General features: G+C 34.8%; 1 long non-coding RNA gene across 4 annotated transcripts in view; it reads left to right on the top strand.

The window, feature by feature from the left end:
- Positions 1 to 16,787, top strand: part of LOC144301307 (uncharacterized) — a 106,113-nt gene that overhangs the window by 37,701 nt on the left and 51,625 nt on the right. For all 4 annotated transcript variants that reach the window (XR_013368137.1, XR_013368136.1, XR_013368132.1 and 1 more), the window contains one exon: positions 5,754 to 5,852. This is a non-coding gene — a long non-coding RNA (uncharacterized LOC144301307). The remainder of the gene's footprint in view (positions 1 to 5,753; positions 5,853 to 16,787) is intronic.

Below are 16,787 nucleotides of genomic sequence, written 5' to 3'. Positions count from 1 at the left end.
AGGATCTGTTATTTTATTTTATTATTTCATTTTATTATTTTATTTTATTTTAAGTATTTTATTTATTTATTCATGAGAAACACAGAGAGGAGAGAGAGAGGGGCAGAGACACAGGCAGAGGGAGAAGCAGGCTCTATGAGGGAGCCCGATGTGGGACTCAATCCCGAGACTCCAGGATCACTCCCTGGGCTGAAGGCAGTGCTAAACCGCTGAGCCACCCGGGCTGCCCAGGATCTGTTATTTTAAACTGATGAGTGACATAATCAGAGTTTGGTATTGAATGGATTACTATTTTTAGCAAGTAGACACATAAGTTATCAAGTTCTCTTTTATTGAGCTATAATTCATGTATCATAAAATTTACCCTTTTATTTTATTTTTTTTTTTATTTTTTTAAATTTACCCTTTTAAAGTGTGTAATTCAGTGGTTTTTAGTATATCTACATATTTCCTCCCATGGGTATATCATATCATAGTTCTCAGTTATCTGAGCATCAATTGATGGAAATTTGAATTGTTTCCACTCTTTGGCTATGAATGTTGATGTTAGGAACATTTGTGTGCATGTTCTTGAGTGAACAAATATTTTCAATTATTTTGAGTGTGTATCTAGGAGTGGAATTGCTAGTCTATATGGTGAGTCTATGTTTAATTTTTTTGTATGGCCTGATGCTGAGTTGGGTTACACTCATTCTTTAATTATCCCATTGAGTTTTTGCACCTCAATGCAGAACATGACATTAATCCCAGTATTAGAAATATTCCTTCATCATCTCTCTCTATATATCCTACTGTTCTGTTTGAGCATTTATACTTGTCTACACTTTTCATGCTTGTTTATTTTTTCACTTGTTTTCCCCAACTAGAATACAAGATTCTGAAGGGTGGGTTACTATTTATTATTATTGTTACTGTTGTTGCAGTTGTTATTTTTATTCAATACTATATTGAGTACCTCTTTTAGTGCTTGACACATAACTCATAATCAATACTTGTTGAATGACAACTTAAGCACTGTTATTATTCATATTATTAGTTTCATCATACTGTTTTACCCATTACATATATTTAAAAATTGTGTAGTTGCTATCCAAAATAATAGCAAGTCTTTTAATGGATCCATTATTATAATAATTTTTTAAAGATTTTATTTATTTATTCACGAGAGACAGAGAGAGAGAGAGAGAGAGGCAGAAACTCAGGCAGAGGGAGAAGCAGGCCCCATGCAGAGAGCCCAACGCGGGACTCCATCCCGGGTCTCCAGGATCATAACCCAGGCTGAAGGCAGCGCTAAACCGCTGGGCCACTGGGGCTGCCCTTAATGGATCCATTATTAAGGGACATGGGTTACCCATTTCTTTAATGCTGACTCCCTTTCTTTGTCTACCTCAGTGAAATTTCTAATGACTGGAAAGACAGCAAAAGTCAGACATCAAGAGGGAGAAGAGGCCATGGAAGATTGAATTATTCTTGACATGGATAGAATAATATAGAGGGACTGTGCATAAAGTCAAGGGAAAGGAAGAGGAGTTATATATAATAATCATCCCTTTGAATGGGTTTATTTTAAGTATCTCTGGTGTAATCCTCTGGAGATCATCTGACAGTATGGAGTTCTCAGACATTAGGGGACATAATTCTCATAGAGTCAAGAGGCATTATAGCCAGCTGTGGATTTTCCTACCTTGCTTAGCCTTCAATATGGCACAAATACAAATCCTCTGTACTCACGGCACAGATAGTTATTCTACAACCAGAAACACTGTTACAATTCACAGAATCTGGTTGTTTCCAAAAAAGAAATATACCACTTTAAAAAGTCTGAAAAATCTCAGAGATGAAGATAATATGTGAATCCTGAAGACCAATGTAGGTACCCCTTCCCTTTTTTCCTGAAAATGTTCAATCATTTATAGCTCCATGTTGTAAATGTCTGTTCAAATGATTCACCATCAATACATTGCTGCTCTGTATTCATGTTTTTTGGTGGGTTTTTTTTTGTTTGTTTTTGTTTTTTTGAAAATTTGTGACTAATGTCCTAGGTTAGATTGAGGACACATATATTTTTTAAATTTAAATTCAATTTAATTAATATATAGTGTAATATTAGTTTCAGATGTAGAGCTCAGTGATTCATCAGTTGCTTATAACACCCAGTGTTCATTACATCATATGCTCTCCTTAATGCCCATCACCTAGTTACCTGATCCCCCAAAACCCTCCCCTCCAGCAACTCTCTGTTCCCTATAGTTAAGAGTCTCTCGTGGTTTGTCTCCCTGTCTTTTTTTATCTTATTTTTCATATTAATTAGATCAAAAGGAAAATACGGTATGCATCGTTCTAACCAGACCTATCAGAGTGACCATTGACATCCAGGTCCAACCCATGTTTGCTGAAGTAGGGACAGGTTAAGATTACTACATCTCCTGGAAAAAGTAAGGGAAGAGAATTAAAAAAGAATGAAAAGAGCAGCTTTAGAAGGGTTTAGAATCAAAGCTGAGTGGTCCCATTTGACCTCAATTTGGCAAATATAAGCTGTCTGTTATATGTATGATGATGTACATATAACATGGTTATGGTTGTTGTATGGTATGTACAACAACCATACTGATCTAAAGGGAATGAAAAAGTTAAACACTAAGATCTCAGCAAGAAAGAGACAGACAGCTTTAATTCCTGCTGTAGTGTCAGTGAGAAACAGAGGGTTGCAACACAAATAATTGTAATTTGAGTATAAGTAGCAGGAGAATCTCACTTAGGTGACATCCACCATGAAAACAAGGACTCCCCTTTGATAGTAGCTTAGTATGAAAGAAGAACTTGGGTAGCAGGCAACTGTATTGAGTGAGTTTTCTGGGGGGTGATGAGAGAAAAACATGGAGAAATCCTTGTATTTCAGCAAAACATTAGATAGTGCATGAGAAAGCAAGTAAGTAAAGCTGTGGCAACACAATTAATGACAGCTTTCCCTCTAAGCACAAGACTTGGAAAGAGAGGGAAATGGTTTCTTAATGAAGGCATATTCACCATGTGAACTGGGATGTTTCTTCTGTTCTTTAATGGGAACTTTGATATTATAGCAATGCTTCATTGCACTTTGAAGAAGTAGGATTTGCAGTATCCTTTCTTCTATCTAAAAGGAAAGAAGGGATGAATAATATGTTGGGTTTAGATAAGAGAGAAGGAGGCTGACACACAGAGCTCCAAATCTGTGGTTTTCCATATGATCTTTGTGTCAGGCCATCCTTACTGGCTAAAGGGAAGGAAAGTCAGTGCTTCTGGATTTGAATAGAAGGAACTGAAAAGTCAAAATTTTATGTGATATATCTCACAGTTCATGACATCTGGCCTTTGTAGAAATAAATGTTATTGTTGTTCAAGATTTTCACACTGTTTAATATAATAGCTTGGATATTGACATCCTAAGCAGCTCTGATTCAGATTTATTTACTTATTTAGCAAATTTTTGTCTTTGGAACTTTTCTGACCACTACAAATACAAATACAGTGAATAAAGCAAAGTCTCTCCCTTCAGGAATTTGATATGAACAAAGTCTATAAACAAAGGGGCAACTGCAATTAAATCAGAACATGGATACTGACAAGTGTAAAAAAAAAAAAGGTGTGGGGGGGCAAGAGGTGACTAACACAGGCACTGTTTCACATGGAATTTGGTGAAGTTCCTTCCTGCTCCAGCACCACCAGATACACTTCTTTTTTTTTTTTTTTTTTTTACTTCATTAAGAACTGATTTAAAACTAGTATTTTGAGCAGGAAAACCATGGTTAAAGTTGATAATGACTTTGATTTATCAAATCATCTTCTTAATCTGAAGGATATAATAATTTATTATAGCATATGTGTTTCTATGGTATTGTTAAATTTCCACATTCAACATAAACTTCCATTCAAAACTGGAAGTTTTGTGAGAACAGTGACTATGTCTATCCATTATTATACTTCCACTTTTTAGTAGGCTAACAATAAATTGCTGGAGGCATGAATGAATGAAACAATCTGAGTTTTACTGAGTTTTACTGTCATCAGTTATTCCATGGTAGCCATGAAGCAATAAATTCCACATTTTTAAAACTTAAAACATATTAAGATTCAATTTTCCCAGTGTCCTCACTACCCAAGGTTGAGAAGTCGATAATCAGATATTTTAAGGGCCTCCTCCCATTCCTAGACTTCTGTTGTCCAAGAAAATGAAAAAGAACCATTATTTGCACTACATGCCTTGGGGCTCATAGCTGGGTATCTCCAAATCTTTTTCCCTTAGTTTGGCTGTAGGGACTTCCACTTGGGTTCTCATGGCCTCAGTGCTAGGGTCCAGGGTTCAGAATCACCCATGTGCTCTTATCAGCTCAATGTGGATCAAGGTTGTTTGATTGCAGTTAGTTTATTGCCATTCCTCAGGGCTTTCCCAGGTGTTTCTCTACTAGAGTCAGTCTACTTGTTTAAATGTATGTATCTTTCCTTTTTTGAGACAACACAGTCTAGTGCTATCAAGAGCTCTGCTACCCCACCAACATGCATAATGTGATTCTGAAAGAAGGGACAGAAGAAGAATGAGGGTAGGACTCAGCAAAAACAGAGAAGTTTTTTTTTCCTCTTTGCTGGAGAGTCCAGGCCATGTTTGGAGAAAAGGTACCCCACTGGCCAATTTATGGCAGCCTGGCTTTTAGGTGCCTATAACCAAATTTGAGTTAATTTTCACTTTGATAGTTAACCTTATTACAGAGAAGATGCATTACGTTTGTAATTCAGAGTAAATTTAATGAAGTTGAGGGAAGTAATATAGTGCTAAAATATCAGTTTAATATTATGTTAAATTAATACTGATTTTAAAAAATGGAACCTAAAGAGAAATGGAAATATGACTCTTCATTTGTCTAAATAAACAATGATAGTAAATCAAAAAGCAGTAAAATGATACATTTAGGGTGAAGTATCAAGAGATTTAGCTTGGTTCACTTTATTGGCAAGAGACAATCATATCATTTCAAAATAAGATGAGCATAGAATTTCAAACAGAACAAGAAAATAAATCATGTGAAATGTGGTGCCCATTACTTCTGCAAAGCTACTGCATGCACCTTTAGAAACTTTTCCTAAGGCAGTAATTTAGTAGTACTACAAAGATGAATGTATAAGGATATTCATCTCAGTTTTGTTAATCAAGGCAATGGAAACAAGCCAAATGCACATCAATATTGGATAGGTTATATATATGACGGTTATTCAAGTAATGGGATACTCTGCAGCCTGTACAGAATTGGATACATATTATTTTTTATACTGAGTTAGAAAGAATTTCATAATACATTTTTGAGTGAAAAAGCAATGGGGTAATCTTTAGATAAAATTAACTGCACTTGTAAGAGGGGGAATAAAGGAAGTACAAATAAGAGCCTGTTCAGAATGACAAATCAAACAGATTCTGGAACACCCTTGTGTTTGATGTCAGGTATCTTGAAATACATCATCTATGATTTTGTGGTTTTGAAAGGGTTTCTGCAATTCATGTTACTGCTTACATAGCCACCAAAATATTAATGTTTTTCTCACAGTGCTATGGACTGAGTTGTGCTGCCTTCTCCCCCAAATTTACGTGTTGATACCCTAACCCCCAACATGACAGCATTGGGCGATGTAGCCCATGGAAGGTAATTAGGTTTAAATGAGGTCATGAGAGTGGTGCACCATGGTGGAAAAGACATGATCACTACTTTTCTCTGTCTACCATACAGGATCACAAGGAGAAGGTGACTATCTACAAGCCCAGAAAGGAGCCCTTACTGGACACCCAATAGGCTGACACCTTGATCTTGGACTTATCCTTCAGAACTGTGAGAAACAAATTCTTATTGCTTAAACCACTCAGGCTACAGTACTTTGTATGGTAGCCTGAGCTTACTAAGACACATACTAAGTAATGTATTAGTTGTTTACTGCCGTGCAACAAATTACTTCAAATGTAATGACTTGAACAAGAACCTGTCATCTCACAATTTGTGTGTGTGTGTGTGTGTGTGTGTGTGGTTCATGCATTCAGAAACAGTTTACCGACGTGGTTCTGTCTCAGGTTGAAGTCTAGATGTCCACTGATTGGCGGCCATGTCAAGGCTTGAGTGAGGCTGACAGATCAATTTCTAATATCACTAATGTGTCTGTTTGGCAGAAGCCTCCATTCTCTGCTGGCTATTGGCAGAGGGCCTTGTTACCCACCAAATAAGCATCTCCTCACACAGGAAAGCTTGCTTCCCCCAGCGTAAGTGATCCAAAAGAGAGAAACAGAACCATCAATACCATCACTTCTACATTCTATGGCTCATCAGCCTGATATAACACAAGGAGGAACAGCACAATATGTAACTATTAGGAGTCAGAGATCATGAGGAGCCATTTCAGACCTAGCTACCACAAAAAAGATCATTGTCCTATTTCACCTATTTTCTTTATTATGTTTATGTTATATTTGTGTATTATATATATTGTTTTATATTACTATATTATAGTGTGTTATGTATATAAACAAGACCTACATTTAAAAATAATGTAGACTTCAGGGATGCCTTGGTAGCTCAGTGGTTGAGTGTCTGCCTTTGGTTCAGGTTGTGATCCAGGATCCTGGGATCAAGTCCTGCATTGGACTCCCTGCAAGGAGCCTGCTTCTTCCTCTGCCTATCTCTGCCTCTTTCTCTGTGTCTCATGAATAAATATTTTAAAAAATAATGCAGACTTCAGTATGTTAACATAGAAGTCACAAAGACTTCAGTATGTTAACAAAACCCCAATAATTCCAAGAATCCATCTTCATATATTGGGCAGCCCAAGTGAACATTGTTTTCCCTCAGAGCTCTAGCAATATTAGTGTACACACCCTGGGTCCTGTGGCTGCCACTTGCTATGAGCCTATTGTCCAGCTTTATTGTCATTCTTAAGTATGTGATAAATTTTTACCTTCATAGCTGCTTTTAACACATTTTCATGGTCTTTGCTATTCTCAGGTTTTGTTTCAAGGCACCAAGAAATAGACTATTTTTGTATTTGTCATTCTTTGTATGCAAAATCACATTTTTAATCACATGCATACAAGTCTTAGTATTTATCTCCACAAGTATTTTGTCTCAATTTCCTCCTTCTGAAACTCTATTTTCTTAAGCTTTTTATTTATCTATTGATGAGAGACAGAGAGAGAGAGACAGAGAAATAGGCAGAGGGAGAAGCAGGATCCATGCAGGGAACCTGAGGTGGGACTCGATCCCAGGACCCTGGGATCATGCCCTGAGCCAAAGGCAGATGCTCAGCCGCTGAGCCACCCAGGTGCCCCATCCTTCTGAAACTTTAAATAAAAGCATGCCACATCTCCTCCGTCTATCCTCTCTCTCCTAATCTTTATTTCACATTACCTACATACTTATTTCTCAGTGCTGTACTTTGAATTAAAAAATAAATAAATAACATGATCTTTTTTATTTAGCTATATCTCACCTATTGCTACATATACTTTGAATTTGTCATTTCAGAAATTTTATTTTATTGTTTTTAATTTTTGGATATTCCATTTGGATCTTTTAAAAAATATTTTCCATGCATTTTTAATGTTTTTTTTTTTTATTCTTTAGTTCAGTTTTTGCTGGACTAAATAAGCCCAGCTTATTTATTCAATCTTTAACATGACAATTATTCCCTATTTTGTATTTGATAAATCCAATATCTGAATTCCTCAGGGAGGATTAAATCTGGTCTATTATTTTTTGCTCATTGTCACTCACTATTACCAATTCCTTTATGTATTCAGCAATTTTTAATTGTGAGCTCATAGTTCGTTGAAGGTAACCAGTAAAAACAAACAAACAAAAACACCAAAAAAAACCTACAAATGTCTTAATAAATAGGAATTTTAAGGTACAAAACTAAATAGAAATTTAAGGATATCATTCAAAAATTATAATTATTATTTAACCAACATACAGACCTTTCAAATATCAGGTAAACACCAAACTAAAAAAAAAAAAAAAAAAAAAAGAAAAAGAAAACATCATAATGTAATACATTTTAAAGAGCATGCAAACAATATATAATAAATTCACAAAACTAAACCTCAGCACATATGTATGTCCATAAATATAAATGAACTAAACTTAATTTTAAGAAAAACTCATATTTTATAGTGAAGCAAAACCCAACTTTATGATGATTATAACAGATACACATAAATTAAATATTTATAGATGTTTGAATATAAATGTGTGGATACTTTGATTTCTAAGAATATATATTAGGCTGGATTCTCTGAAGAACTTTCCTGCTAAAATACACCCAGTACATGCAGAAATTACAAATTTGTGATTTCTAGAGTACTCCTTGCCTTATTAGAAATTAAAGACAATCTTTAAGGGTAAAATTTAAAAAACAAATAAAGCAATAATGACAACTATAACCAAGAAAAAAAAAAAAAACAAGAACATGGGAACCTAAGACAGGATCTTCATGGATGCCAGCACTGCTGTGAGCATCTGACCCTGGGCATTTGACCCTGAGCATTTGACCCTGAGCATTTGACCCTGGGCAAAGTTGGAAGGTGATTTGAGATTCTTCAACTACGCTGGGGATCCTCAAGCAGGATAAAGTTAATATCAGCATGAGACCCAGCAGAAGCAAATCAAATCCTCTCATAAAATAAAAATAAAGACTAAATATATAAATAATCCTTTGGTGAGAATCAACAAAAACATCAGGCATAAATAAGTATTAAATTAGAGATAAAAAGAAAACCATAAGTAGAGAACCATCTAATTAAAACAAGAAAAAAAGCCTAAAATATTGTATGAATTACCATATGCCAATATGTTTAAAAATTAGAGGGAACTCTAGAAATTATAAATTACTAAAACTGACACAAGAAAAAAAATAGAAATCCTGAAAAACACTTAAACCCTTAAAGAAGTAACCATCACAAATGTCAAATTAGTAGTTAACTAAAATTGCATGGAAAAGGAAAGACAAATGGCCAATAAACATAAATAGTCAAGAAAAGCATATGAAATATACTCCAGTTCATTAGTAAACAGGGAAATCTAAATTAAGATCACAATTAGAATCATTTTGCACCATGAAATTGGCAAAAAATTAATGTCTGATAATATCAAATATTAGCTGTGAATATTCATTAATTTGAACTTTGGCACACTGCTGGTGGGATAGTAAATTAATAAAAGCATTTTGACAAACAATTGGGAGTTACAGATTTGAATGGAAGTATAATACACACCAGCAGTTTCATTTATGAAAATAACTTATAAACTCTTTTGAGTACAAGGAGATGGAGGCAAACATATTTACAGTAATGCAGCTCATACTAGCAAGAAACCACGAAAGAGCCAACGTGTGGAATATCGTACTACAGTGAAAGTGAATGAATTACAACAGCCCACAAAAAGAGTGGATTTAGAAAAGTATTATTGAGCTCAAATATCACAGATTACCACAAACAGTATGATTCCATTTCCACAGATTACAAAAACAAACAAACAAACAAACAAACAAACAAAAAATACTATATTGTACAGAGAGACATCAGTGTGATTTTTACAGTTGTTCTTAAATTAGGTATGGATTACTTCTAGATGGTTTATAGATAGATAGATGATAGATAGATAAATAGAGTTCCATATTACATAGGAATATTTTTTAAAAGGCTACATATAAAAATAGCAAATAATCTGTATTTAGGTAGAAATGTTTTTAATGTTAAATGCAACTAAAGGTTTCTTAACCCAGCCATGCATAGATTTCTAAGTGCTGCATAACCACATTTAGAATTCCAAGGTAAGCCTTCCAACAGATTTAAACTAATTATAACTTTAAAGCAGAGATCATTCCAATGCTATTTAAATTGTTTCCAAGCTTTTTATGAAGTGCATATAAGGTGACACTGAAATTGAACAAAAGAGGCAAAATAGAAAAAAAAAAACTCAATTTATTAAATAATAAATATTAACTTACTTTTGAGAAATTACTATGGGAGAGGCACAGTCTTAGGTGCTGGGTTTTTGGCAGAAAACAAGAGATAAAATCTGTCCTTTTTAGTGTAATGAGAGGAAGGAGAATAAATAACAAAAAAATAATGAAATAAATGATTTGACACAAAAATCTTAAATTTGGTTTCAGCAGGCAGATTTTAGCAGCATATAAAAATTAGTAAATCATCATTCCATAGTATTAAGGAAAATAAGAATTATTCAAAATTAAGATGTTTTAATATAATCATTCATAAGATAATCAATTATACTATTATATCTTAGAAAAAAGTACATTTACAGACATTAAAATAATCTTTGAAAAAAATTAAACATATCAGTGTTAAAAAATACAATAAAACAAGAATATAATGAATTTATAGCAAAATATATATATTTTTTCACTTGCACCTCAAAGACAATAGACACAAAAGAAAAACAAGCGAATATTCTTACTAAAGTCTAGAAGAAAAATGCTGAGAGTTAACTGTCATATTCCTGAAGAAGAGCAAACAAATATATAGGGGAAATACATTTAAGTATTAAAATAGTAAGTAAAAGTTAATACTAACACAGCTGGCAAGTAAGATGATTATTTACCTGGAAAATGAAAAATAATCAACTGAAAAAACACTGCAACCAATGAAGGAACCAGTAACATGGTGAGATGCAAAGTTGATACAAATGAGTAGAAACAGTGGATACTTAGAAATTATATGGTACTAAGGAAATCCTGTTAAAATCTAAAACACCTAGAAATAAATTTTAAAACTTTAAATGTCTTTGAAGAACCCTAAAAGAAAACTTGAATAAATGGAAGGCACATTGTCATTTGGGATGGGAACAGAACACTGTGGATAAGTCAAATCTTTCCAAGTTAAACTATACATTTAATAATTTGATAGTATACCCAGAAAAATACCAATACTTCTCTTTTGTCTTTTTAATTCAGTTAGGCAAGATCACTCTTTAAAAAAAATTCTTTTGGGGCAGCCCAGGTGGCGCAGTGGTTTAGCGCTGCCTTCAGCCCAGGGCCTGATCCTGGAGACCTGGGATCAAGTCCCACATCAGGCTCCCTGCATGGAGCCTGCTTCTCCCTCTGCCTGTGTCTCTGCCTCTCTCTCTCGTGCATGCTCTCTCTCTCTCTCTGTCTCTCATGAATAAACAAATAAATGTTTAAAAATATTTTAATGTAAAACAAATTAATCAAGAATGTCATGGAAAAATATGAGTAAAAAATAGTAATGAATATAGACTATCCCACCAGATATTAAAATTGTTACAAAGCCACTAAAACAATGTTGATGTGCTACATACATATGTCATTAAATAATTAGAATGAACATCGTCCTACAAATAGACCTATGTCCATACAGAAATATAGTTATGAGAAAAGTAAATTCTAAAATAATTGGAAGAAATGTTGGCTCTTTAAAAGCATCTTGGCATGACTGTGTAGACATGTGAAAATAAATACAAAATGAATATGCTTGTACTTTAAACATTAACCAACAACATTTTCAAACAGAAAACAAAAATTAAATGTACAAAGTCCTTCTAAATACAAGAAACAATATAATCACTGTATAACTTCTGAAATGGGAGAGCCTTTCTTACTGTGTAAATAAAGTTTCATAGAGTATTTACTTGCTAAAATTATATCAAATTTTAAAAAATATTGTGGGAGTTTCAGCATATTACACGTTTATAATTCATATCACAGACAAAAGGCTGATTTTCTTAACATACAAAAGGTCCAACAGACTGATAAAGATAAAATAAAAACCACTCCCAAAGATGTGCAAAGAATCTCACTAGACTTTGTTAATTAAAAATCACTAATAGATTTTCCATATGCTAACAAAATTCTCAATTTTGGTCAAAAATAAAAGAAATTCAAATTCAGACTACACTAACATGCCAGCTTTTCACCTATGGATTGACAAAGATCAAAAAGTTTGAAAATGTATTACATTGGCCACTGTGGAGAACATTCTTTCTCAGTGCTAGCCACAATTGAAATTGGTACAACCACTATGAAGAGTACATTGAAAATTATATGAAAGCAACAAGTGAACAAGCATTTTAACCTAATAATTTTATTTCTAAAAATTAATTCTGCAGATGTACTTGTAATATATGTGAACTTGTATGAACAAGGTTATTCTTGACAACATTGCTAAATTAAAAAAAAAAAAAGACTGGAAACCACCTAAAGGTACATATATAGGATTTAATTTAATAAATCCTGGTGAAAAATAAATAAATCCTTGTGTATCCATGCAATATTAAAGAAAGCTTTTAGATACTTAATAGAAAGCTTGCCAATATAGGGAAGGGAACTATAAGGGGCAGGGAAAGGACTACAGTGAGGGAATATATACTTATTTATCATATTTTTATATTATTTATTTATTCATTCATTCATTCATTTATTTTGTCTTTTTGAAACATGAATATATTACCTAGAAAATAAAATTAAATAATATAAAGACTCCAATTACAATAATAACAAAACCCTTCAAAGAACATGAGAAAACCCGTGCATGGAAGGTGGCTTAAATTTTCTGATGTCACCTGTCAAGATCCAACCAAGCTCTGATTTACTGAATCTACAGCTGTGTCTTTTATGATGTTGGTGTTCCAAGGATCACAGTGAGAGCCCCCGAGACTGTGGGATCCCCCGGCACTTCCCAGCTCTCCCCTTCTATTAATTGTGATTTTGAAAGGGATTCTCTACTGAGCAGTAAGCTGCTTATTTAGTAAGTGTTATTTTTTTTCTAGCAATACACAGTAAACTAAAATGACTTTTTAATAAGATAGTCCCTGTTGCCAGAAAATTAGGTATTTAGGGGATTTTGCAGAACATGCATTTGCTATAACCGATAGAGCAGAACAACTCTTATAATATGCATTCTCTGTATGGAAAAATATGCATTTGTACAAATGAGTGTTTACTAGCCCAGGGTTGAAAATGGGTCTCAGGTACATATTATTCATTAAAATGTTCTCTCCACATCCCAAATCTGGCTAGGAGAGAAAAAAAAATAGCTTTAACCTGGTCCACATTGAATTTGAAATCAGTAACAAAGTTTTTCCTCTTTAAAACATGTTTTTACTTGCCAAATGCAGTGTGAAAAGTTACAGCAGAGAAGGTTTTTTCTTTTACTTTACAGAAAGACATTTCAATAATTGATGTTAAGGATTTTCACAAAGCAGTTTAAATAAAAAAACATGAATCATAAGAATTTTGTTCATAAGAGCAAAATTTTGTTTCATAAGAATTAAAGAGCAAGTGAGTGGTACAATAACTTCACTTGGAAGTACAGGGGTTTTTGGATAAATGAGGAAAAGGAATAAATTTTGGTGAAATCATAGAGCTGGAAGAAATATGTAACTATGCCTCATATTATTAGCCTTTCTCCCAATTTCAGAGAATAGAAACAATTACTAATGCCAGGACAGTCTCTAGGCTCCAAGTGGATCCAAGTTCACATACTTGGGTTTGAAATTAGTCTCTGAAGAAATTTGAAACTGTTCTTGCCAATTTGTTATCCTTCAAATCAGGATAAGAAGAAATATCCAAAAGTAATTTATACAGCAATAAGGCGTATTCATGTACAGACACTATATTGCTCCAATCCTGGGACTTGCACTAAAGATTATGACATTTTGAAGCTGAAAATTATCCTAGAAGTTGACTGCTCAATACTTTTTCATTTTATACACAAGAAACAGAGATTTAGAATAAGAAATTGTTCTACATGACTCACTCAGTCACTGAGCAGAACACAGAGGCCTCGGACCCAGGACTCCTCAACCCTAAGCTCTTTACTACCAGTCTCCATTGCAAGAGTCTTCAAGACCAGATCCATCAGAAATTACACCATGATGAGATAGAAGTATGACAGAGCACAAATGGCTCTGGTTCCCAGATTTCACTGTCACCCATCTTTCTTTTTACCTATTTTATATAGTAGATTTGTGAGGGAGAATTCACTGGGAGGTAAAATACTAGGGTTATTTTTTTATAAAATAGGATTCCTAATGACACACACAAAAATTGCTGATATACGATGAGTTGACCTATAAAAATCAAAACAAAGATACAAAAAATAATACAAGAAAGAAGAAAAGGAAAGAAAGAAAGAAAGAAAGAAAGAAAGAAAGAAAGAAAGAAGAAAGAAAGAAAGAAAGAAGAGAAGAGAGGAGAAGCGAGAGAAGAGAAAGGAAGGGAAGGGAAAGGAAGGGAAGGGAAGGGAAGGGAAGGGAAGGGAAGGGAAGGGAAGGGAAGGGAAGAGAAGAGGAGAGGAGAGGAGAGGAGAGGAGAGGAGAGGAGAGGAGAGAAGAGAAGAGAAGAGAAGAGAAGAGAAGAGAAGAGAAGAGAAAGAGAAGAAGAAAAGAGAAGAGAAGAGAAGAGAAGAGAAGAGAAGAGAAGAGAAGAGAAGAGAAGAGAAGAGAAGAGAAGAGAAGAGAAGAGAAGAGAAGAGAAGAGGAGGGGAGGGGAGGGGAGGGGAGGGGAGGGGAGGGGAGGGGAGGGGAGGGGAGGGGAGGGGAGGAGAGAGAGAAGAGAAGAGAAGAGAAGAGAAGAGAAGAGAAGAGAAGAGAAGAGAAGAGAAGAGAAGAGAAGAGAAGAGAAGAAAGGAAGGATGGAGTGAAGGAACAAAAAAAACCCATTGTAATAAGATTAAATTTAAAATGGATCTGGGAGGTCTTAAAGCATTAGGTAAAAGATGGTTGAAGCTCTCAAATCTTAACTTCAATTTCTTTCTTTAGTGATTTAATTTTACCTTAATCTCCTTACTAGCTTGATTCTATATTAATTTACTGACTGTTTCTTTCTGTAAGGGAGCAATATTTGCCACCCCAAAATGTGTCTCCTTGCATGAGGATTAATTCAAGCTGATTATTTTTAAGAAATAGAAAACTCAAAATATTTTTTTCTTTCTTTTTGCCTTTCCCCTAACTGCCTAACAGAATTTAGAAGACTTGCTTCAGGGAGGGAGCTATCCCCATAGAAAACAATATTATAATGTGAACTAGGGGTGGTAGACAGGGAGGAACTCAGAAAAATCTGCTTGTTAAATTCCTCCCCTTTACCCATGTTTCTGGATGGCCCAGCAAACATTTGTTTACAAAGCATTTACTCTTAGGCAGCCCAGGTGGCTCAGTGGTTTAGCATGGCCTTTGGCCCAAGGCATTATCCTGGAGACCCGGGATCGAGTCTCACATTGGGCTCCCTGCATGGAGCCTGCTTCTCCCTCTGCCTCTCCCTCTGTGTCTCTCATGAATAAATAAGTAAAATATATTTTTTTAAAGCATTTACTTTTTTCATGTTCCTGTGAATTGTCTTGCTTCTTTTGAAGTTCCAGGGCCTACCACCTACCTCTTTTTTAACTCAGAAGGGCATATAAACCTCAATTTCCTGACTATCTGAGGATTTCATATTCTTATGGAGCTCCGGTATATATACATAATCAAATGTGATTTTTTTTTCCTGGTTAATGTGTCTCATATCAATTCCATTCTTATACCAACCAGAATAATTTTTAAGGATAGATAAAAATGTTTCTTTCCCAGTGCTTGTTCCTCAAACCCCTATTAATGAGAATTTGACATAACTTGCTGTATAAATAATCCTTCGCAGCAACTCACCCCATGCCCATCCATCCTGATTACACCCCTCAATTCTGTCACATATATACATTGGGATTTAATGGTCTTTATCTCAGAAGAGATCCATCTCTTCTTAAATGCAAATAAATAAAATAGCCTTCCATTGTTTTTTGTTTGTTTTAAATATATATTTTTTAAGGATTTTATTTATTTATTCATGAGAGACACAGAGAGAGAGAGGCAGAAACACAGGCAGAGGGAGAAGCAGGCTCCATGCAGGGAGCCCAGTACGGGACTCAATGCCAGAACCAGATGCTTAACCACTGAGCCATCCAGGTGTCCCTGTTTTAAATATTTCATTTATTTATTTGAGAGAGAGAGAAAGAGCAAGCAGGATGAAGGGCAGACCCAGAAGCAGTTTCCCTGTTGAGCAGGAAGCCTGATTCAGGCCCTGGGATCATGACCTAAGCCAAAAGTAGATACTTAACCGACTGAGCCACTCAAGCACTCCAAATAGTTTTCCTTTGGTCTGGCATGCTGCATACCTAAGATGCTATGCAGTTACTTTCTTTCCCAATTATTAAATCTTTTGAAAGCACAGTTTCTGTCCATGTCCCTACACTGAGACTGCTCTCCATGGGAGCCAGTGCTCTTGAAGGTGGAAAATCGAACACCACATGCAAAGTCCTCACATGATTGTGTTGCTCTCAAGCACTGTTTGAGTTAAGGCTCTAGGGAAAATTAGTGGGAAATATGTAGACTAGGAATCCAACTGTATAGGTTCAAATCCCAACTGTTAATGATCTGTATGTAATATCTGGCAGGTTATTGAGCTTTTCTGTACCTGTTTCTTCTTATGTAAACCATGGACCATGATATCTACATAATAGAATACAGTTGTGAAAATTGTCATGTCTGAGAGATTTGAAACATTAACTTCACCTTTTTTTTTTTTTGTTTATTGTAAAAGATAAATAGTACTGGACATGATAAGGATAGCTTCTATTCACGATAACTATTGCAAGGGGGAAAAGGATCCATCAGGAACTGAGCCCAACTTCCCTGAAACAAACAAACAAAAACCTGGACATTTTTTCAAGGCCAGGGGTGTGCAAAGGAACAGCTCCCCAACATAGACCAAAT

Source organism: Canis aureus, chromosome 2, assembly GCF_053574225.1.
Source record: "Canis aureus isolate CA01 chromosome 2, VMU_Caureus_v.1.0, whole genome shotgun sequence".
NCBI lineage: Eukaryota > Metazoa > Chordata > Mammalia > Carnivora > Canidae > Canis > Canis aureus.
Note: the sequence above shows the minus strand (reverse complement) of the source record. Positions and strands in the feature narration are given on the sequence as shown.